Source organism: Typopeltis vanoorti, chromosome 16 (genome assembly GCF_054136105.1).
Source record: "Typopeltis vanoorti isolate ZY-2024b chromosome 16, IOZ_Tvanoo_1.0, whole genome shotgun sequence".
Lineage (NCBI taxonomy): Eukaryota > Metazoa > Arthropoda > Arachnida > Uropygi > Thelyphonidae > Typopeltis > Typopeltis vanoorti.
Window position 1 is genome coordinate 110,745,528 of NC_143564.1, and position 24,117 is coordinate 110,769,644.

A 24,117-nucleotide genomic window follows, 5' to 3' on the forward strand; every position below is an offset into this window, starting at 1 on the left:
AGTTTCTTTTTACTGGAAATACAATTGAAACTGCTCAATTAAATGTATTCATTTTGTCTAGGCAATTATTTTTCATGCCTACTTCAGTAAATGAAAGATAGATGCATTAAAGAAACTTGCTTAAGGAAATTAGAAGACATCTTCAAGTATATTGGTTAAGTCAGAGCTTTAGCTATTGTATTTGAGGAATTTAAGAGATAAGATAGACTGAATGAGTGAGTAAAAAAAAATAAGATATATACATCTTATATATATCTATATATAGAACAATGACAAAATAGTTGCTGCAAAGGAAATTTCCATATGGCCGAGTGAAACTATAGAACTCTCAACTGATTGTTGTGTTCATTTTGTTTTGTAACCTGTTTGATGTTATCTTGCAGTATTGAATTATCTGTGAGAGTCAGAGTATGAAAAATTATTATTGAGCACATACTGAGTAACTCTTAGAATGGCCATGTCATTTGTATGTATTAAGAAGTTGGAAATTAATTTAGTACTTTTAGTTTGACGAGGAATGTCAGATCTCCATAGAGAGATAATGGAGTACTAAGAATTTGTATCTGTTTGTATAAATTTTTACAGTAAATATTTTAATTTTTTTATATGTCATAGTTCATTCTTTAGAATACACATGATGAATAGGAAACATTCTAACCAACTAAATTAAAATTATATATAAAAATATTGTTATCTTACTCTATGACTGACTTTAACATATAGGTTGGATATAAGTGGGGAATAACATAATTCGAGCAATCAAGCTTCCTTCAAAATATAACAAATTTGTTACATTTTGAAACAGAGCTTGATTGCTCCAACTATGTTATTCTCCACCTATACCCAAAGTATATATTCAAGTCAGTCGTAGAGTAAGATAACAATGTTTTTATATAAATTATATCAAAAATATCATTTTTGTTTTATTTTAGTTTTAATTTAGAATGTTTAGAGTGTTTCATATTTGTATTCATAATGGTGCATTGACATCAAGGATATCGTGTATATTCAAAGAATGAAGTTCTAGTATATAAAAAAAATTAAAACATTTACTATAAATATAATTATATGCAATAAATACACTTCTCTATAATAAGTAATTCACTTTATTTCTTTAAGGAGAACTGACATTCCTTATAGAACTAAAAGTGGTGAATTAATTTCTAACTTCTTAATACATACAAAGGATACTTAAATGGCCATTCTAAGAATTGCATATTATGAGCTCAATAAAATATGTATCTTTTTACTCTCTGACTCACAGTTAAATACACTTCTCAGATATCACATCAAATACTTTACAAAACACATTGAACACAGCATTCAGCTGTAAGTTCTGTACTTTAACTTGGCCATGTAGAAATTTCATTTGTAGCATCTATTTTATCTTAAATATAGTTGGCTAAAGATGTCACTTGACCAATATTGTTATTATTAAGAGAGACATCCAGGGAGTCAAGGACTTATCGAGAGAGACTGCATACTACATGCATCAGCTATCATACTTATTCCTGAATGCATTCACACTGCTTGTGCATGACACATCCAATGGCAATCCATTCCATTCATGCACTACCATATCAGAAAAAAATCTAGCCCACATCCCCTTTCTTAGCAGCATTCATTCTCAGCTTCCAAGGATGCCCTCTTGTCTTGTCCCCACCCTCCATAAAATGAAAAATTCTATCAACTAAAATCCTGTACGAATCTTTCGGAGGTTTGTACATCTCAATCATATCACCCCATCTTTCTCCTGTTTGCTAGTGTCTGCAGTCTACAGACTCTAAATTGATCTTTCATAATCAGTATTCCACAATCTTGATATCATTTTTAACACTCTCCTTTGCACTCTTTCCACTGTATCACAATCACAACAGAAACCAGCAGACCAGACCTTTACACAATAGTCCATCTTATCCAGGCCTTGTAAATAGGCAAAATGACATCCTTATTTTTACATGTTAAAGTTTGTTTCAGCATTGCAATTATCTTTTGAGTTGTATTTGCAATCTTTGCTACATGACCCCTGAACTTCAACTTGCTCTCTACTAACACTCCAAGATCCCTAGCCTGATCAATTTCTTCTAGCATAATCCCACCAATATAATAGGACATTAGATATCTAATCATGCTAAAGTGCATGACTTTACATTTACTGACATCATCATCATCAAATTCCTGACATGTACTCTCAAGGGGTGTACAAGATATGTACACCCCTTGAGAGTACATGTCAGAAACTTCATGTAGTAGTACATGAAGAACTTATATCATTACTACCTTCCTATTAACAAGTTTCCTCCAAATTAATCTGTTATCTATCAAGACTCCAAAATTATCAGATCTTATATTTCTGTTTTCTAAGGCACTTTTTACCACCTGTAACTTATCTTTCCTCTTCCATTCTGTTTAAGTGATCATACCACCTGAGATTAGCTCTGCTAACACATTCCTGGATGCTAACAATGTCGAGTTCTTTCCTAATATCCTAATTTTTAATATGATATTTCCATTGATGCCTTCTGTTCACTTCTCTAATCTTTCTCAGGACTATCATGTCTCTAGTCTTTGATCAAGTGTTTTATTTCTAACCCAGCTCTCAGAACCATAAGTTAAAATTGGTTTGAAGACTCTCTTGTATACAGCTAATTTAGTGTTTTGACTACCTTCTCTCTTATTCCATACAAATTTATCCGGTTGACTTCCAACCATACCAGCTTTATTGATTCTGTTATCTGTTTCCATATTTACTCTCTCTTTATTATACATATCTTCACTAAGCATTGTGCCTAGGTAACTGAAATGTTTTACTTGTTAGGTTCTCCATTCACAATGCAGTTGATATTTTCATGATACTTCTGCCTAATTTCATTGTCTTTGTCTTGTAATTGCTGATCTTCATACCAAATCTATTACAACATTTATTCAATTTAGTCAGCGAATCTTGCTGATTTGTACCAGATTTATTTACAAGTATAATAACATCATCTGCATAAACTAAAGAGCTGAGATTAATATCTGACACCATGTGACTCTAGCATTTTGAATAGCTTTTCTCTTGGCACCTTGTCATATGCCTTTTGCAGATCTACAAAACTTCTTTGCTATATTCCCATGATTTCTCAACTATTTGCCATAGAGTGAAAATCTGATCCTGCAGCCCCTATTTAGTCTTCATCAAGCTTCCCCTTCCACAATCCTCCTCAACCGTTTCTCAAGTATATTTGCATAAATCAGGAACACAGAGTAGCGAAACACATCTGTAATTCTCACATTCAGTTTTATTTCTCTTTTTATACACTGATACTATGAGAGCTCTGCTCCAATCATCTGAAATTCTTTCCTCTGTCCAGGCCTTCTGAACTATGCAGTGTAGCCAATGCAAGACTTTTATACCTCCATACTTGAGCATTTCTGGTCAAATATCATCTACTCCTACTGCCCTTCCACATTTCAGGCTTTCGAAAGCTTTTTTTCTATTTGAAGTATGGATATGTATTCCTGATTGCATGCCTGTTTAGTGTTTTTTACCACTGTGATATCGCTGCTTCTTTCATTTAGCAATTTTTCAAAGTAATTTCTCCATACATCAAGGATATCTTTTACTCCAGTTTTCTGTCACCTTTATCATCTCTAATTCCTTTTTATAGCACTCATTCCTCCATTTCTGAGCATTTTTCAAATCCCCCAGAATATTTTGCCACCTTCCTGATATTTATTTTCTGTGTTCCCATGACTTTTGTTTAGCTAGTTTTACACAGTGTTTACCTTGCTTACATTTGTCTCTGTATTCTCTAAGAGCACAAGCTGACTTATTCACTAGGAACTTTTGATTTGCTTTCTTCTTTTCTTTTACTGCCTTTAACTTCCTGTGCCCACCATGGAATTCTGATCCTCACCACATGCCTTGCTGGCTTAATCAGTCAATGTTTTCTTCAGGGTCTCTGTCAATGAATCTCCAAGGTTTGGTTCCTGTTGTCAAACTCTTCCATTTTTTCTTGAATAATAAATTGGTGTATTTTAGTCTACTATTAACATCTGAGAGCTGCTCAACTTTTATTTGCTTTAAAACTTTACTTTCTTACATTTTATTTACTGACATTTACATAGTTATTGGTATTGAACTGATATCCATTTTTGCATGCCAACAATTCCAGCCTATTCAAATCATTCTACTTCAAAGCAGCAACATTCTTGCTTACCTTAGCTATCTTTGCTTCATCATCAAATAGCTGTATGTTGCCTGTCAAATCCTTCTCAATATCACTGAAGTACAGATTGAATAACAGTGGACCAAGGACTAATTCTTGTGGTACACGACTAGTTACCTTAAATCTTGCAGACTCACATCTGCTAAAATACGACACCTTCCCTTAATAAACTCAGCTGTTTATTGCAAAGTAGAGATTCACTGTCAACCTATTTCTGAATATGAACCCTAACCAATTTTTTAAAAATCTTCACCACCACTCCTGAGATACTGATTATTGAATAGTTGGATATATCGGTCTCTGCACCACTTTTGTAAAATGGGGTTACCATACATTCTTTCCATTGCTGTGGAATCTTCCCTGTTCTGAGATTCAAATTATATAGCTCAGTCACACAAATAGCCAGTTCCTTTATGTATATATAGCACCCATGCTGATATCCTATCAGTCCCTATTGCTGAATTCTTATTCAGTTTGTGCAACAGCTCTAATACCTTCTCTTCATAAACCTGAGTTTCTTTATTTGGTGAAGAGGTAGCAGTGAACTCGATGTTGCATACTTTTGATGGCTTTTAGCAAAATGGGCACTCATTAGTTGCATAACCACTTCTGCATCTGTCACCTTCACACCACTGCATTCAGAAGAATTATTCTTTCATTCATTCTTTCTTTTACTTGTGATAGAATTCTTGTGGGTTGTCTTTAGCTTGCAAAGTCAGTTTCTTTTCATACTCAGACTTAGCTTTCTGTACAACACTTGTGACTATTTCTTATAATTTTCATGACAGACATCATCCTTATGTACAGTGTATTCCTTCCACATCCATTTCTTACGAATCTCTTGCTTAATAATATTACACATCCATTTGACTCCTACTATATTTATTCTTTGAACTCTCTAGACACATTCTGATATTATATCACTTAAATATTTTTTTAAATGCTTCCCATGCATGGTCCATATACTTCCCGCTTAGAAACTGATACAATTCCACTGAACTCCATATATATTCCTTAGTAGGTCATAATTTCCTGCTTTGTAGTTCAGCATGTAGCCTTTTCTGAATGGAACATTCATAAACTTGATCACTTCCCAAGTGAGTACTGCATGATCACTGTCACCAACCGGCAGCTGAACAGTTATGTCTAACTGAAACACCCTCTGACACTGTAATCAAATCTTTGACTTTGAGTTCCTTATGTCACTTGCTACTTGAGGAAGTTGTCCAGCAACAGCTCAATAAATTCAGTTTCAATCTTCTCATGAGATTTTATGACTACCCAATCAATATTTGGATAATTAAAGTCTCCCATTATGATTACTCTTTTCACACACATCGTCTCTATTTGGTGATGCATTTCTTCATCACTAGCAACATCCACCAGGTCTGTAACAATTCCTATGTAATTGATCTTATTAGATTCTACTCACACCAGATGGCTTGAAATTCACTGCCAATGAAATATTGTTACTTTTATTTATTCGTGTGGGGTTCCCCCCATTCCTCGACTGTCCCTTAGGACTGATTGAGCCTTCCTAATGAGGGATTAAGTATGTATTTTTGACTGTAGACTGTGTATTCACAGAGTCGGTTTGTCTGCTTGTGGGATGAACCCCCCCCCCCCAGATAAATGGGGGGGGGGACCCTGCTGACCAGGCTCATGACCGGCTAACTTGGCTATGGCTTAGAAAGATCCTTAAACTCCTCATGTCATCGGCTGGAAACTCTTCCCCAGGCATATGATTGTGAAGCGCATATCTACTAGGCTAACCATGTGGTCATATTGTTACTAGTACTACTAGAATCATAATTCTCTACATTTACTGGATTCGAATCATATCCTTCCTAGGAGTACTGTTATTTTTAGAGGGACATGTGGCATAGTATAATTATTAAAAACAACATGTAAGTCCACAGTAATAACTTTAATTAATAAATAAGGTAGATATTTTGTACTAAAAATAATAGTACATTTTCAGTGTTACAAACAGATAGGAATAGAATACAAGTAACGAATATTCGGTGGATCACCTATTAAAATACAATGTTGTTGCGAGCTAGGTAATGAAAGAAATTACATAAAATAAAAGTCTCCCAGATCTTCGAGAGAGAGAGAGAGGCAATCATTTTGATTTAAATTCGGTCGGTGTAAAAAAGCTTCACAACTTTCTTTAAAGAGGCGTTCATATTTGAACCTGCATCTATGAAGTAGAATAGCTTTATCCCGCTGGATATTATGAGTAGTGGTAATACTGTGTTGTGCTAGACCAGACTTCTGAGGTTTGTTGTAATCAATATAATATTGATGTTCTTTAATTCTTTTTTCCACAGAATGGCCAGCTTGTCCAAAATAAGAAACTAATTATCTTAAATATTTATTATTTGTTAATTTCTTTCTTTTCCTAGCTCGCGACAACGTATTTTAATAGGTGATCCACCGAATATTCGTTACTTGTATTCTATTCCTATCTGTTTGTAACACTGAAGATGTACTATTATTTTTAGTACGAAATATCTACCTTATTTATTAATTAAAGTTATTACTGTGGACTTACGTGTAATTTTTAATAATTAAGAGTACTGTACCATTTACACTTGACACCAGTTAGTATGTCTGATTCTGATAGCCTAATGCCTGACTCTCACTAATGCCTATAATCTGAGATCCCAACATATTAACCAAGGCAACAAACTCTACTCCTTTGTTTCTGATACTCCTCGCATTCTTATATAGATATAATAATCTACCTGCACATTCTTTTGTATACTCTTCTCTTCAGTATGTATGATACATTTCGACAACTTGCAGATCTCTGTTCTTCTCTAGTACCTTATACACGTAGGCATCTTTGCATGTGTTTGATCAGTCCAAACTGGATGAACACAGAGTCGAAATCATTCTCTCCTCAATCATTTCCATGATAATGCCCATTTCTATCATTAGCACAGTTATACAACATTGTCACTCTTACACTCATATTATTATTATCTGAGACCTCCAGGGAGTCAAGGACTAATTGAGGGAGGCTGTAAATTACCCAACCCAGCTATCATACCTTCCCTTAAATTCATTTACACTAGATGCACTCACTACCCATAAGGGCAAATTATTCCACCCACTCGCTGCTCTATGGGAGAAAAACCTAGCTCTTAACCCTTTCCTGACTGAGAACAACCTTAACTTTCATGGATGCCCCCGTGTTCTTTCCCTGCCTTCCATATAATGAAAAATTTCATCATTTGAAATGCTGTAACATCCATTCAAAAGTTTATAGACCTTTATCATATCACCCCCTCTTTCTCCTGTTAACCAGAGTCTGTAATCCACATGCTCGCAATCTGTCCTCATAATCTAAATCCCATAATCCGGATATAATCTTTGTAACTCTTCTTTGCACCCTTTCCACATTTTCTTTATCCCCTTGGAACTGAGGAGACCAAATCTGTGCACAGTAATCCAAGTGTGGTCTTATCAAAGCCTTATAAAGAGACAAAATGACTTCCTTATCTACCCTGAACCATGTCAAGGTTCGCTTCAACATACCAATTATCCTCTGAGTTGTATTTGCAACTTTTGCTATGCGACCTTTGAACTTTAAATTCTTATCCACCAATACACCAAGATTTCTTGCCTCTTCTGTTTCTTGTAGCATAACCCTGCTAATATAATATGCCACTGGAACTCTAATCACACCGAAGTACATAACTTTACACTTACTAACGTTTAACTGACAGTCTATTCAAATCATTTTGTAATTGCTGAATATCAGTAGCATCCCTGATTGCCCTGCCTATCTTCGCATCATCAGCAAACAATTGCAAATCTGATGATAAGCCCTGCTTGATATCATTAATGTGTAGATTGAACAATAATGGCCCAACGACTGAACCCTGAGGTACACCACTGATTACCTTAAATCTGGCAGATTCACACCCACTGTATACCACTTTTTGATATCTGTCTGTCAATCATCCCCTGATCCAAGTCAATAGATTATGTTCCAATCTCATATTCTCCAGTTTACACAACAGCCTATCGTGTGGTATCCTATCAAATGCTTTAGAAAAATCCAACGTTATCATAGTGTATCCATTCCCTTTATCCAAATCGGCAGTAACATTGTTATAAAATATGAGCAAATCGCTAAAACATGACCTTCCTTAAGTAAACCCATGCTGTTCCCTGCAGAGTATAGAATGCTTGTCTACCCATTTCTGTATGCGAGTTCTTACCAACTTCTCAAAAATCTTCACTACCACACCAGAGATACTAATAGGTCAGTGGTTAGACACATCAGTTTTTGCACCACCCTTTTTATCATTTTCTCACTCTCTCCCACTTTCCTATTTTCACCTACTTTCTCACTCTTTACTCTTCCAACAACCCTTTCATGCCCTCTCCCATTCTACACTTATCACTAGTTTAGTCATTATATAAAATATATAATATTCTCACCATTCCTCATGTTATGATTTAATTTCCCTGACGTTCTGTGTTAGGCCTCATACCAGTTATTAGTTTTTCAAGACTCCTGATGCCAAATGCATTCAGGTGTAGGCCATTCCTCTTATACAAATCTGATCTTCCCTCATTCACTCTACACATTCAAAAACCTGCATCCATTTCTTCTACATAGCCTATGCATTGAATCGTTTGCCATCATATCCCTTCTTCTTAATTCATTTTTATCATATCAAGGTAATATACTTACTATTTTCACTTTCTCACTCTTTACTCTTGCCTCTTCCAACAACCCTTTCATGCCCTCTCTCATTCTACACTTATCACTAGTTTAATCATTAGTAGCTATTACAATCTCGTTTACTTTTCTTTTGTCTTTTTGAATTGCATGTGCTATATTTTTAATTTTTGCTCCTGGAAAACTTGACATTATAACCTGCTCATCAACGGCATGTTTTATGACAGAGTTGCCATACCATATAACATCCTTCTTTTTTATGAACAACATTACTTACCTGATTTTGTGCTTTGTTCTTTCTTATTTTGTTGCTTAATTTTCTTTTCCTCCCTATGTTCATTAAAATATAATTCAAATATAATTGAATATGTCTTTCAGTTTCTTCATTGTATCTTTCTTTCAATTTTCTGAAGTAGGCATGAAGAATAATCGCTCAAACAATAAGAATACATTAATTGAGCAGTTTCAAATGTATTTTGAATACAATGACTTACTGCAAATTCCATATTGATCCTTGGACCATTCAATATATCACTTGCTTTTCATTAAGCACAAAATATTATCATATATAAAGGCTTTTCTGGAAGCTTTAAGATCTATGTATTGGTTAGCAAAAAATGAGTTACCACATACTACATTATTTGAAAAATTGCTTGAGCATTGCAAGACTATGGGCTGTTCCTACTTAGAACATCTGAAATACTGAAAAATGTACATTTTTCAGTATTTCAGATCTAATTTCTGATGCTAAAATATCAATCAACTCTTGCATTATTCTTTCTAAGGTATAATGTGCATTTTTACCAATGTTAAAATAATGCAAGAGTTGATTGATATTTTATCATCAGAAATTAGATCTGAAATACTGAAAAATGTACATTCTGCAGATTATTTCAGTGTTTTATGTGATGAAACTACTGACATCTCAGTTTTAAAACAGCTGATTGTGTACATTAAATATGTTTGTCAACTTAGAAAAGAGGTCAGGGTTAGTTTTGTATCAACTTGCAATATCATTGATGGCAAAGCTCAGACTATAACTAACAAAGTAATTGAAACCCTTGACAGCCTAGTCTTAAAAGCTTGTAATCCAGTGGGCCTATTATCTGATGGAGCAGCTGTCCTGATTGGAAAGCAAAAGGGAGTTGCAAAACTGCTGAAAGATAAAACAGATGGACTCATGATCAACTGTCATTGTGTAAACCACCAATTGGCTCTTACTAGTGCCTAAGCAGCTGCTGAAGTGCCTTATTTAGTCATGTTTAATGATATCTTAAGGCAATTGTTTTTCTTCTTCTAAAATTCCTCAGTCAGGATAGGTGGTTTAACTCAAATCCAAAATATACTGAACAGTCCTCAGATTAAACTTAAAATGGCTAGTGACACTAGATGGCTGTCTCATGATTCTGCAATACAGTCTCTAAGAGAATGTATGGTGAGTGTAATAGCTGCATTGGAAAGAGAGGCCACTGAATGAAACACTATCACAGCTGAAGGTTTAAGTAAATATCACAGAACATACAATTTCGTAGCTTCACTAATGATGCTTTGATGTGTTACCGCATTTATCTAACTTATCTAGATCACGGCAAAGGCAAGATGTTGGCTTAACTGAAAAAGAGCCAGTCTTAGAAGCCAGAAAATTATCCATCATGGAATTGAAGGACACTCCTGGCAGGCATTTTCAAAATCTTCATCAGCATCTTTCAGGTGAATGGGCAGACTTTCACATTGATTATTCAGATTCTAATGTTATTACGTTTAAGACTACAATATATGATAAATACATAGGCACAGTTATTAAACACCTAGAAGCAAGATTTCCAGATATGCCAATCATTTCCTGCTTTTCAAGACTTTTCAGTGCAGAAAGTCATGATCAACGTGAGGCTTCTGAGATTCTTTTTTTATTATTATTCTAGAAATGGAAGTCCTGCAGTTTTAAACTATGAAAGTACTAAACTAGAATGGGCAGTTGAATCAAAAATTATTAATGGACAGTCATACAAAAATCTAGATCCAAGACAAATAAATTAGCAACAACATCTGAACTCAAAGAGTCTTTTCCAAATTTAGTAAAACTAGCTGCTTGGACTGGCCATACCTGTGAGCGCAGCTGAATGTGAAAGGGATAACATTTAAAAGCATTTAAGCTCTGCATTAAAAAGGATAAAAACCTGTATGAGGAATCGCATCAGTCAGAACACTCTAAATAATTTGATGCTGATTTCACTGGAGGGACCAGATCCAGCAGATTTTAATTATGAAAAAGCTGATGACAACTGGGCTTCTAAGAAGAAGAGAACAATTAATGTATAGAATTTTAAGCTGTGAGCATTACAAGGTTTTTTATTACTTAATGAGAAAATAAGAAAAATCCTAGTCTTGTTTGTTATAATTACTATATTATCCTTGTTTGAAGTAATTTCTAAATTTCTTTCTTTGCCGACGACCAAATAATAATTACAAATTCTGAAGATAACCTACAGAAAGCTATTTTAAATCTAAATGAGATATCCGAAGATTATGGTATGATAATATCAATGGAAAAATCAAAAACTATGGCCTTTAAAGGACAAGATCCAGCAAGAACTAAAATAGTAATAGATAACAAGATCTTAGAACAGGTGAATTCATTTAACTACCTAGGATGTATGATCACATGCGAAAATGAAAAAGATATAAACGTAAAAATTGCAAAATATTTAAAAATAACAGGTGTAATTAACTCTATATTTAAACCAAACCTAGTTCAAAAACAAACCAGCTAAAAGTATACAATACATTAGCCCTACCGGTCTTAATGTATGGAAGCGAAATCTGGACAATAAAATAAAAAGACAAACAAAGATTAACAACAGCAGAAATGAAGTTTATGAGAAAAACTGCAAAGTATACCCTATTTGATCACAAAAGAAACGAAGATATTATGAAAGAATTAAACCTAAAACCAGTAATAGAAAAAATCAAAAATTATAAACGTAAATGGATGGAACACGTTCAAAGAATGAAAACAGAAAGATTACCAAAACAAACCTTAAAGTACAAGCCATTAGGAAAAAGAAAACCAGGACGTCCTTAAACGATTCAATGATGACTTCTAAGGCCAGAACAGGCCATGCTAGGCCTAAATCCTTCATACGTATGATGATGATGATGATGAAGTAATTTCTAATAAAATTACTATTTTAATTTGTTATGAAAAAGAGTCTTTCTTAACTCATTCAAAATTTTTGTATGCTTCATTCCACCTGGCTGGTAAAAATTTCTGGGGAGAACACTGTTGTATATTCAGTTTAATTCTCCTTTTTTTATAGATGGAACTATGAGAAAGCTATCCCAATCATCTGTGATTCAACCTTCTGACTGGGCTTTCTGAATTAGGCAGTGTAGCCACTGCACACTTTAATATTTCCATATTTGAGCATTTTTGGTCAAATATCATCTTCTCCAGCTGCCAGTCCACATTACTTATAGTACTGATATGTTCTTCTCTTTGCATTCCTCTTAAATATTTTCTTCTAATGTTCTGTCAGTTCTTGTTTTATTAATAATTACTTTGAAAGACTTCAAAGTAATTATTTCAGGCATCTGTAATATTATTAAGTCTTTCAAAGTAATTATTTCAGGCATCTGTAATATCTTCAGTTTTCATGTCACGATTCCTTTTACAGTACTTTCCTCCATTTCTAAACATTTTCACTTGCCTCCAGAATCTTTTTGCCACTTTTCTGATATCTTCTATATTCTTATCAAAGTCTTCCCATGACTTTTTCAGTTAGTTTTGACTATCTTTCATTTTTCTCTATAGTCTTTTAGGGGTGTCTCCAAACTTATATATTGCGAACTTTTGGTATGCTTTCTTTTTTTCCAGAACTGCTTGTTTAAATTCATGAATCCACTAAGGTGTTCTTATTTTTCTCTCCTTTCAGACAACTTTACCAGATGTCTCTCTAGCTAAATCAGTTGATGTTTTCTTCAGTTTGTCACTTATACTCCATGGTTTGGGTCTTGTTTTCAGACTGTTTTTTTCTTGAAGAATGTTTGTATAGTTAAATCTACAGTTTACTTGTATAAACTCTAAGAATTAATCTCTAATTCTTTTTAAGAGTCTTACTTATTTTTTTTTTATGTGACTCTCACTCACATAAGATGTAAGCCAATTTTTAAGGTATTTAAATATCTTTATAATAGGCTTACTGTAGTGTAAATATATTTAAATATATCTTTGCACTGCGATACATTAGTACCATGAGTGGGTGAAACATTTTTTTTTTCTATTTTTATTTATATTTATTTTTTTAATCAATTGGAATGGAAACCCTGTTCTAGAGACCAAACATTGAACTTTTTAAAGCCACTTCAGGCCCCCACTAAGCAGAGGTAGTGGTCTTGCATTGGTTGATGATGTTCAGCCACCTAAAGATAATCGTAAACATTGTTACCCATGGCAGCATTCAAACCTTCAACCTCTTAGTTGGAGAGTGGGTATGGTAACTGCTTGACCAACCATGCCGGCAAACATATTGTTCTTTTTAATGTGATATTCAGTTTTATATTACTGAAAATTAAATGATAATCACGTCTAATTTCAAATCATCTATATACTCTTGTATCCTGAACCAGCATGAAGATATAACTGTCGACAGTAACATATGGGGTTTTTCTTGATTTTTGTATGTTCTCTCCATGTGACCTTTTACATCTTTATTTTGGAACATGGTATTAGTAATAACTAGTCCATGTCCTGAACAGAAATCTAGCAGATACTTTCCATTATTATTAGCTTTGCTGTTTTCTCCAAATTTTCCCAAAACATTTCTGTTTTCCTGGGATTTATTTCCTTCTCTGCTCTGCTGTTTGGATCTTCAGCAAGGACTAGCTGTTTCATTTTCTTTGTTAGCTGCCTTCTCTAATAATAAAAAAATGCCTGCACTTTTTCCTTAGGGAAACCTTCTGTGAATTCATAGGCACAAATAAGTTCCATTGTCCATTTTCCCCATTTTGAAGTTTGCTGATATAACTCTGCTTTACATTTCCTTCTGATCAAGAAAGTTATCTTAATTTTTGTGTTGAATGCTGGTACTACTCCTTCATTTCCTTGATCATTATTACCTGAATATACATCCTATAGTTTTTATTTAGTATCTCACCTGTTTTAGCATTTTTCGTCTCAGTAACCACTTATGGCCACATAAGTGGTGTTACCGTCTATAGTTTTTTGGATGTTGTGTTGGTTCCAGTAGATGACTTTTCACTGTTTGCCTAGTTCCCTAATGAAAACAGTGTAGGCCTTGTATAACTGAGCAACGCCTCAGCTGCCATGGAATTTGAAAACACCCTCCACTTATCTTTAGTGGATTGTATGTATAGAAAGTTCACTTGTGTTGTTTGCTTTGAAAATCTGCAAATGAATGAATATGTTGCATATATCCTGGCTCTTCTTTGAATCACTATGATATATCCATTATTAATATGATGCTAAATAACTTTTTTACCTGAACAACACTGCTAATAATGAAAGTTAACAATTTTTGTGACTGGTTGTTTTGCTGAGCTAAAATGTGAAGAACATAGGATTTACAATTTGAGATTACTTAGAAATCTTGTGAAGATTTCTCTGCCAACTAAATCTAAACAAGGCTGATTCCAGTTTGATGTCTCACATTTGGGAGATAGTTGTCTGAAAGTTACTGTTATATGGGCATCTTCATGGAGCCCAGAGGTTCATAAGAGGCCATACAAACCATTATTCACACAATATCTATCATGTCTCTCCTTGAACTCATGACTGCCTTTGACAGCCCATTCCACTCATTTACTACCAACAAGCAGAAACCCCCCCCCCCCTCCACACACACACACACACACACACACCATTGCTAACACCACACGTTTTATATAACTTTTTTCTACGCTGGTCTCTCTCTCTTTGCATCGTGTATTGAAAAATTTCTTCTGGATGATACCATTGAAACCCCTGTAGTAATTTGTTTCTCTTGTATCCTCTCTTTTTCACCTATCAACCAAATTTTGTAACCCATAGACTTCATGTGGAGCATTTCACAGATCTTTCACCATCTTGGTCACTCTGCCTCCTACCCTTAAACTCATGCTTAAAATAGCTGAGATAAATAAATCTGTGCACAGTGGCTCAGATGTAGCCATATCAAAGCCTGATAAGAGGAATAATAACTTTTCTATCTCTACTTGTCATTGGGTTCACACAACTGTCAGTCTCTTCAGATCATCCTATAGGATCTTTACATTATCTTTGCTAACTGTTGCCCTCTGCAGTGTTTTCATCATCAGCAGCAGTAGCAAACTACTGGATATTCCCCTCAAAATATTCCTTCTGTCTTTAATGTACAGTTAAATACCATCTTTCAATGCAGAGACCTGCATTTGAAAAGCAGCACACTGATGTCTGTCCATCATCCACCGTCTTATCCATGTCACTAGTTTCATATCCAATCCCATTTACTTCAGTTTATGTAAGAGTTTAGTGCAATTCATTATAATCCTGTAAAATTCCTTTGGAAAGTCCAGCAATATTCTACTGCAGCCATTTCTTAAGGCAAACTCAGTCAGTATGTTATTATAGAAAGTGAGCCAATTACTAAGGCAAAAACTTGTCCTTTACAATGTTGTGGCTCTGTTCCCCTTTACAGTATTGTATTTATAACCACCATTCCTCTGATATTGATCATTCTGTCTTAGAGCTTCCTTTATGTAACAGAAGTATTTTCCTCTCTTCCCTTGGACCTTCCCATAGCTGAGAATCAAATTTACAGATATGGTTAGAAACACTGCTTCTTCTTTTTGCACCTTCTCATACCACACAGGCTGATAGCCCAACCTGTTTTATGGTTGGGTTCCCATAGAGATTTTGCTTTATCCAAAGCTTCAGATCAGCTTAGTTGATCCTAAGCTGAGTTGGTTTAAGAAATATTATATAAAAAGTACAATAGATTACTTCTGGACTTTGCAGACACAATTTTGCATTATGTGAATGGAATTGGATATGAATCTAGTAACATGGATAAGAGAGAGAGCAGTTGACGATATCAGTGTGCTGCAGGTCTCTGTATTTATCTGTATCATCCATCTGCTGAGATGGATAATATACATCCTCACAGAAGTGATCACTGAGTAATTCAACTTTTTTTTTTTTTCTTCCCTCTCTCCCATAAATATTCTTCTTTTTACTTGCCATATAGTTAGAGAATTCTGACATTTTCTTTGTCCTGCTCAGTCTTGTAATCTGATTTTGGCCTCCTTTCCATGCTGGTTACCCTTTCTACTTGTTTAATACTATTCAATTGCCTGCTGAACACCTCTTTATTCCCTCTTGACACTTCTTTTTTGCAGTTCAAGCTTTGTGATATTCATCCACTTTAACTTCCAGATGATTTTATCCTCCTGATCCTGACTTAGGATCATGAGGATACAATCTAGTGATGCTCTTCTCACTGCTGAAACAGCACAGTGGCACTGTTTTCTGTTACCTTCACAAGTTGTCATAATCACCCCCTTTGTAGTTTCACATATAATCATCCTTGAAAAAATTGGATATTTAGCAATCCCTGTCAAGACTGTATGGTCACTTTTTTCCACAGTAGCCATTTTGCCAGAAGCAAAGTACCTTGGTTATAGACAAATCCTTGGATGTGCTAACCGATTCAACACTCTGAAAACCTTCACATGTTGTTTCAGATAACTAACTCTTACTTGGTAGTTGAATAAATTTTGTGTGTGTGTGTCCTTCTTTTCAGTTTATGCCTCCATAATGGAAGTTCCCATTTATAATTGTAATCCTGCAACTTTAAGCTAATCTGCTGATGCATATGTTCTCTCTCTTTTGAATCCCCTTGGTTTATACCAGAAACCAACTATATATTTTGATCAATTTGCCTCTACCAGACAGCCTCTCGCAACTTAGCCATAATACTGAATCTCTACTCTTCTTGGGTGTAGTTCTTCTGTTATCAGAACTCCTCTTCTATCCTGCTCTCTCTCTCTTTCCTTCCTAATAAGCAATAATCCTTCGATCCATATAGCTATATCATCTTCAATTAACCACATCTTGCGAATATTGAGAAATTTTAGTCTTGCCCACTTAACCGATGCCACAATGTTCTCTCCTTCAATTACTGTCCCATTCAGATTTGAGACTGGAAAAACTTCATATAGCATTATTTTGCTCATTTCACTCTTATGCTCACTTTCTTCATGGACACACACACACACACACACACACACACACAGAGTGTGAATAGTGCTTGGAGCGTTTTAACAAGAATAAAACTGATTTTCTGTGTCGATTTATTACTATGGATGAGACTTGGATTCACCATTATTACACATCAGAATCCAAACAGCAGTCAAAACAGTGGACAGAAGCCAGTTATTCAGCTCCAAAGAAGACAAAGTCTGTTCCATCAGCAGGAAAGGTCATGGCATTGGTGTTTTGGGATGCACCCATTTTCCTGATTCTTCTCATTGCACATACTCTCATTCTCTGATGTTTAGGGTTATAAATAGTACAAAAGCCAGCTTCCAAGAGCACACTAAATTTATCTAATGCACGTTAAGTGCTTAAGGGTCAAAGCTGTATAACTGAGAGGAGACCTCCACATAGCCTTTAAAGGAATGCGGAGAACCGACCAGGGCTTCTGACCTAATGTCCAATCCTCACCTTCTCGTGGTGCACCCTGTTGGGTATCTACTTTGATATTGAACGAACGAGGATGGGCTGGCAATTTGGGATTTAGCCGACCAAATTGTATTCTTATTGGTTAAACCAAAATAAAAAATAAAAAAATGATGGTACAACATGACAAAATTTCATGCTGGCTGGGGCATCGCCCGGTTAAACAAGGCCCCCGTTGTTTTCGCCAGGGAACCAGGGCGAACAGGGAAAAGTCAGCTACTGGAACAAATCTGAAAACAAACCCCAACTCAACATCACCAGAGTTAAAGATCGGTATTATCAACGTAAGAAGCCTGAATGGCAAAGAAATGGAGCTAGCTGAGGAATTAGATAAGTACCAGATCGACATAATAGGGGTGACTGAAACAAAAAAGACAAAAACTGGTGAGATCTTTCTGAGCAATAAATACAAAATGTTATATTCAGGCAATGACAATCAAGGAAAAGAAGGAGTAGCCATAGTATTCAACACAAAATACGAGGCTAATCTTCTTGAATGGCAGTCAGTCTCAAGTAGAGTAATGTGGGCAAATATGAGAATGGGGAACTGGACAATGAGACTTATTTGTGCCTATGGTCCCACAGAAGGTTCTACTAAGGTAGAAGTGGAGGAATTTTTTGAGGCTTTAGAAAAAGCAACTGATACAATGAAAAAGGAAAAGTTGGTCCTTGTTGGGGATCTAAATAGTAGAGTAGGAAATGATTGTGAGACATACAAAAATATTTTGGGAAAATTTGGAGAAAAGAGCAAAGCTAATAATAATGGCAAATATCTGTTGGATTTCTGCTAAGGACATGGACTGGTTATTACTAACACCATGTTCCAACATAAAAATGTGCACAAATTCACATGGAGAGAAGAGGCTAGGAATAAGAAAAGTCTCATTGACTATGTTATTGTTGATAGTGATGTTTTCTCCTTGGTGCAGGACACCAGAGTGTACAGAGGATTTGAAATTGGAAGTGATCACTATTTAGTCTTGAGCAGGATAAAATTGAATTTCATATTGAAAAGAATAACATGTAAGAAAGTTTTAAAGCGAATAAAAGTTGAGCAGCTCTCAGATGTGAACTGTAGACTAAAATACAGAAATATTATTGAAAAGAAAATGAAAGAGTTTGAGAACAGGAATCAAACCTTGGAGATTCAGTGGCAAACTCTGAAGGAAACATTGATTGATTCTGCCAGAGAGGCATGTGGTGAGGTTGTGTGTGCAAGGATAAAAAAATCAGAACTCCCTGGTGGACACAGGAAGTTAAAGAGGCAGTGAAGGAAAAGAAGAAAGCGTATCAAAAGTTCCTGGCAAATAAGTCAGCTTTTACTCTTACAGAATACAGAGGCAAATGTAAGAAAGCTAAACAGTGTGTAAAACTAGCTAAACAAAAGTCATGGGAGGACTTTGGCAAGAATATAGAAAATAAATATCAAGAAGGCGGCAAAATATTCTGGAGGTTGTTGAAGAAGCTTAGGAATGGAGGAAAGTGTGCTGTAAAAGGAATTAGAGATGATAAAGGTGAAATGAAAACAGGAGAAAAAGATATCCTTGAAGTATGGAGTAATTACTTTGAAAAACTGCTAAATGAAACAAGCAGTGATGACAGCACAGTGATAAAAAAACACTGACCAGGCGTGCAGTCAGGAATACATATCCATACTTGAAGTAGAAAAAGCCATCAAAGGCTTGAAATGTGGAAAGGCAGCAGGAGTAGATGATATTCGACCAGAAATGCTGAAGTATGGTGGTATAAGAGTCTTACAGTGGCTGCACTGCATAGTTCAGAAAGCCTGGACAGAGGGACGAATTCCCGATGATTGGAGTAGAGCTCTCATAGTACCCATATATAAAAAGGGAAATAAAACTGAATGTGAGAATTACAGAGGTATTTCCCTGTTGAGTGTTCCTGGCAAGATCTATGCAAGTATACTTGAGAAACGGTTGAGAAGAATTGTGGAAGAAAAGCTTGGTGAAGAACAAGCTGGATTCAGGCCAAATAGAGGCTGTCAGGATCAGATCTTCACTTTACGACAAATAGTCGAGAAAGCATGGGAATATAACAAAGATCTGTATTTAAGTTTTGTCGATTTGGGAAAGGCATATGACAAGGTGCCAAGAGAGAAGCTATTTAATACGCTGCAGTTATATGGTGTTAATGGGGCATTATATCAAGCAATACTTAGTCTTTATTTGAGTTGTGAGTCAGCAGTTAGAATTCAAGGAAGTACAGGAAGATGGTTTAATGTTAAATCTGGTGTGAGACAAGGATGTACATTATCCCCTCTGTTATTCATTATCTATATGGATCACATTATGAAGGAATGTGGTATTAAACCTGATATCAAAATTGGAGATGTTAATGTCAGCTCTTTGCTTTATGCGGATGATGTTATACTTCTAAATAAATCCGCTACAAGTCTGCAAGATTCTCTGACTAAATTGAATAGCTGTTGTAATAGATATGGTATGAAGGTCAGCAATAAAAAGACAAAGACAATGAAAATAGGCAGAATCATTGAAAATGTCAACTGTGTTGTGAATGGAGAACCTGTGGAACAAGTAAAACATTTCAGCTACTTAGGCACAATTTTTACTGAAGATGGTAAACTAAATATAGAAATAGACAACAGAATCAGCAAAGCTGGTATCGTGGGAAGTCAATTGAATAAATTCATATGGAATAAGAAAGAAATTAGTCGGAACACTAAATTAGCTGTATACAAGACTTGTGTTCAAACCAATTTTAACTTATGGATCTGAGAGCTGGGGCAGAAGTAAAACACTTGACCAAAGACTAGAGACTGCTGATATGAGAGTCCTGAGAAAGATTAGAGGCGTGAACAGATGGCATCAATGGCAATATCATATTAAAAATGAGGATATTAGGAAAGAACTTGACATTGTCAGCATCCAGGAATGCGTTAGCAGAGCTAATCTCAGATGGTATGGTCACTTAAATAGAATGGGAGAGGAAAGATTAGCAAAACAAGTGTTCTCTGCCAGGTTGGCAGGAAAACGACCCAGAGGAAGACCAAGATATAGGTGGATTGATACGGTACAAAGTGCCTTAGACGATAGAAATATAAGATCTGATAATGTTGGAGTCTTGACAAGTAACAGACCAATTTGGAGGAAAATTGTAGATAGGAAGTTAGTAATGATGTAATTTTTTCATGTAGTACTGTCATATCCTGTACACCCCTTGAGGGTACTTGGCAGGAATTTGATGATGATGATGATGAAAACCATTTTCAATAATTGTCACTTGATTTATACAGGGTTAATCAAAATGTATAATACAAATTTAAATATTAATAACTTTCATATGCATGATGTCATTTTTAAACAAAGGGTTTCCCATTTGCTTGATGAGTATCTCTACCTTTTCAGGTAAAGATATTAAATTTTAAATGCAGCTGTATGGCAGGATGTGGTTTATGGAAAAAGTATTTAGTGGTTCTGCCATTACTGAACACAGCCACTGTCATTTAGCAATCATTCTATGTTCGCCATATGAATATACCAGCAAAATACTCGATTACATGGCACACTCAGTTTGTGGAGAAGAGATACATTTGTAGTGGTGGGAGCACTAAGCATTCCAGAATAAGCCTATCTGAGAAGTCTGAGTAAGTCAACAAATAAGGCTAGAGAAGAGATTTGGTTACCGGAGGGGGGAAGTGATTGGCACATTCTGTAAATTTGACTCTCGTTGCATCCTTGTACACTGTAAATGCTATATGCTTTGAAGTTTGCCAGTAAAGACAAGATATATAAATTTTGTTGTGGAATGAAACGATTAATAATGATGATAATAATATATTATAATAATGATAATTAATAATAAAAAAATGATTAATAATGATGAGACTGAAAATATTAGGTTTCTTGTTCATGATGAATCCACATGTAGAGATCACTTTTTACATCATCTGCTCTTGGGGGAACTGAGAATCCATGCAAATCCATAAAATATGAACAGTATGATAAGGGCTCCCACACTATCAGCAGATGCAACAGGGTTTGAACTGCAGTTTTCCCCCAACTCTGGGTTAGTTAAGTTATTGACTCTGACCTAACTTCACTAAAATGGCTATTCAGATCACCTTATCTCATTATATATGTGCCACACCACCACTGGATTTGGAAGAGTTGTTTTGTCAGTGTATCGGTCCCCTCAGATTGACAAATGCTATAGAATTTATAGTAAGAGATGAAATATTGGTTGGGTTTGCAGGATATCCTGAGGTGAACATTATTTCTGAACATCATGGCTTAGTTTTCAACATATGTGTGGAATTCTGTTATCACTTTTATTAATAAAATCCTGCTGTTGCAGAAAACCGAGGTGACCAGATATGTACACGGTAGTCAAGATGGGGGTCGTTTCAAGGTTTGATAAAGAGGAATAATAACCTGCTTGTCTCTGCTCATCAAAGTATTCTTCAGTAACCAAGTAATCTGATGAGCTGCTTTAGCCACTTTTGCTATGTACCCTCTAAACTTTAACTCCCTATCCACTAACACTCTGGATTTGTCAGTTTCTAGAGTACAGTTCCATCAATTTGGTATACAGCTGGTAATCTTTTCACCCCAAAATGCATAACATTACACTTTGCCATGTTAAACTGACATCCATTTTAATTTGCCAAGTCTGCCAGTCTATCCAAGTCATCCTGCAAAATTTTAAAATCATCTGTATTAACTATTGCTCTACCCTATTTTGCATCTTTGTCAAATAACTGAACAGTTCTCTCAGATCCTGTCCTATATCGTTAATGTACAAATTAAACAGTAGCGGCCCAAGAACAGAGCCCTGTGGCACGCCACTAGTTACAATCCTTCTTCTGGACTCTACTCCTCAATAAACTACTCTCTAATATCTCTCTTATCCATCTCATCAACCCTGTGTCCATCCCTATATGCTGCAGTTTATTGGTTAGAATTCCACATGATATTTCTTCAAAGACTTGCAAAGTCCCAACAATATTACTATAAACCTATTACCTTTATCCAGCTCAGCTGTCACTGTATTATGAAATGTGAGTAAGCTATTGAGGCACTACCTACCATTTCCAAAACCATGTTGCCACCCCCAATTCGTTATGTGGCAAGTAAGAGGAAGAATGACTATGGAAGATTAACCTTAATAAGTGATGATGGTCACAAGGAGACAGAAGTGGATAAAATAGTTCATTTACTGAGTGACCACTTTGCAAGAGTATATCATCCTAGTGAGGTTACTGCTTTAACCTATGTGACAGACAATAATGTGGGAACAGAGATGGATGAATTGGATGTTCTTAGGATATTGCAGAATCTCAATGTAAATACAACTGTGGGATTAGATGGGATATCAGCTAGGGTTTTGCGAGAATATGCAAGGGAACTGGCAATGCCTTTGACTAGGCTCTTTAAGTCTCAGCTCTGATAGAGTTCCAAGGAAGTGGAAAGAGGGCACAATAATTCCTTTGCATAAGAGCAGTTCTGAGACTGCATTAGAAAATTATAGGCCAATCAGTATCTCAGGCATGTGGTAAGAGTACTAGAAAAATTGGTAAAAAAGAGAATTCAGAATGGGTAGATGAAAATATGATACTGCATGAGGGCCAACATGTGAAAGGTCAGTCATGCTTTAGTAATTTACTAATTTTTTATAATAGAGTAATGGCTGAGTTGGATAAAGGAAATGGCTACATGGTGATTTTATTGAATTTTACAAAGGTGTTTGACAGAATACCACATGGAATTCTGTTACACAAATTAGAAAAAATTGGGAAGGATATGACACTGGTTAAGTGGATAAGAGGATGGTTGCTAGACAGATATCAAAAATGGTATATGGAGGGGCAGAATTGAGGCAAAAACAGGTGACTAGTGGTGCTCCACAAGGTTCAGTGCTGACTCATTATTCTTTGCTTAGGCATTTTTTGCACATTCTTACACTCAACTGCCTCACTAATATCTGCATATCCACTTTCACTTCATTCAACAACACTTTCCAGACTGAACACCAAATCCATTCAGATGCAAACCATCCTTCTGTATAAATCCTTTTGCCCATTAAACTCACTCCATATTATTCCTCTTGCATAACCTACGCATTGTTATTCGCTATTATGATCATCCTTCTCAGCTCTACTTTGTCATACTGCAGCAAAACACATTTCACAAAATTTGATTTTTTTTTGAAATGATTATCTTTTGAAGCACATTCTTAAAAAAATTAATACACACATATATGTATGCATATGTTTATTTTTAAGTAGAATTGCATTAATATTTCTTTTACATATATGGTACTAAAACATAAGATCATCGAATTTATACAGTAACATTTAATAGTAGGTTACTTCTTGATGTGTAGCCTACTTAAACATTTAAACGTGGATAGATGTATATTTTACTTATAACTTTGCTGTATTATTCCATGTTGTAAACGTTATCATTATCTATTAATAATTCCACAGTGAGCAAATGTTGTCTTTCATATTT

The 24,117-nt window shown here is 35.3% G+C and overlaps 1 protein-coding gene across 2 annotated transcripts in view; it reads left to right on the forward strand.

Annotated features, from left to right (window-relative positions):
- LOC150098263 (uncharacterized) overlaps positions 1–24,117 on the forward strand; it is a 258,364-nt gene that overhangs the window by 36,521 nt on the left and 197,726 nt on the right. The gene's annotated exons all lie outside the window — the stretch shown is intronic.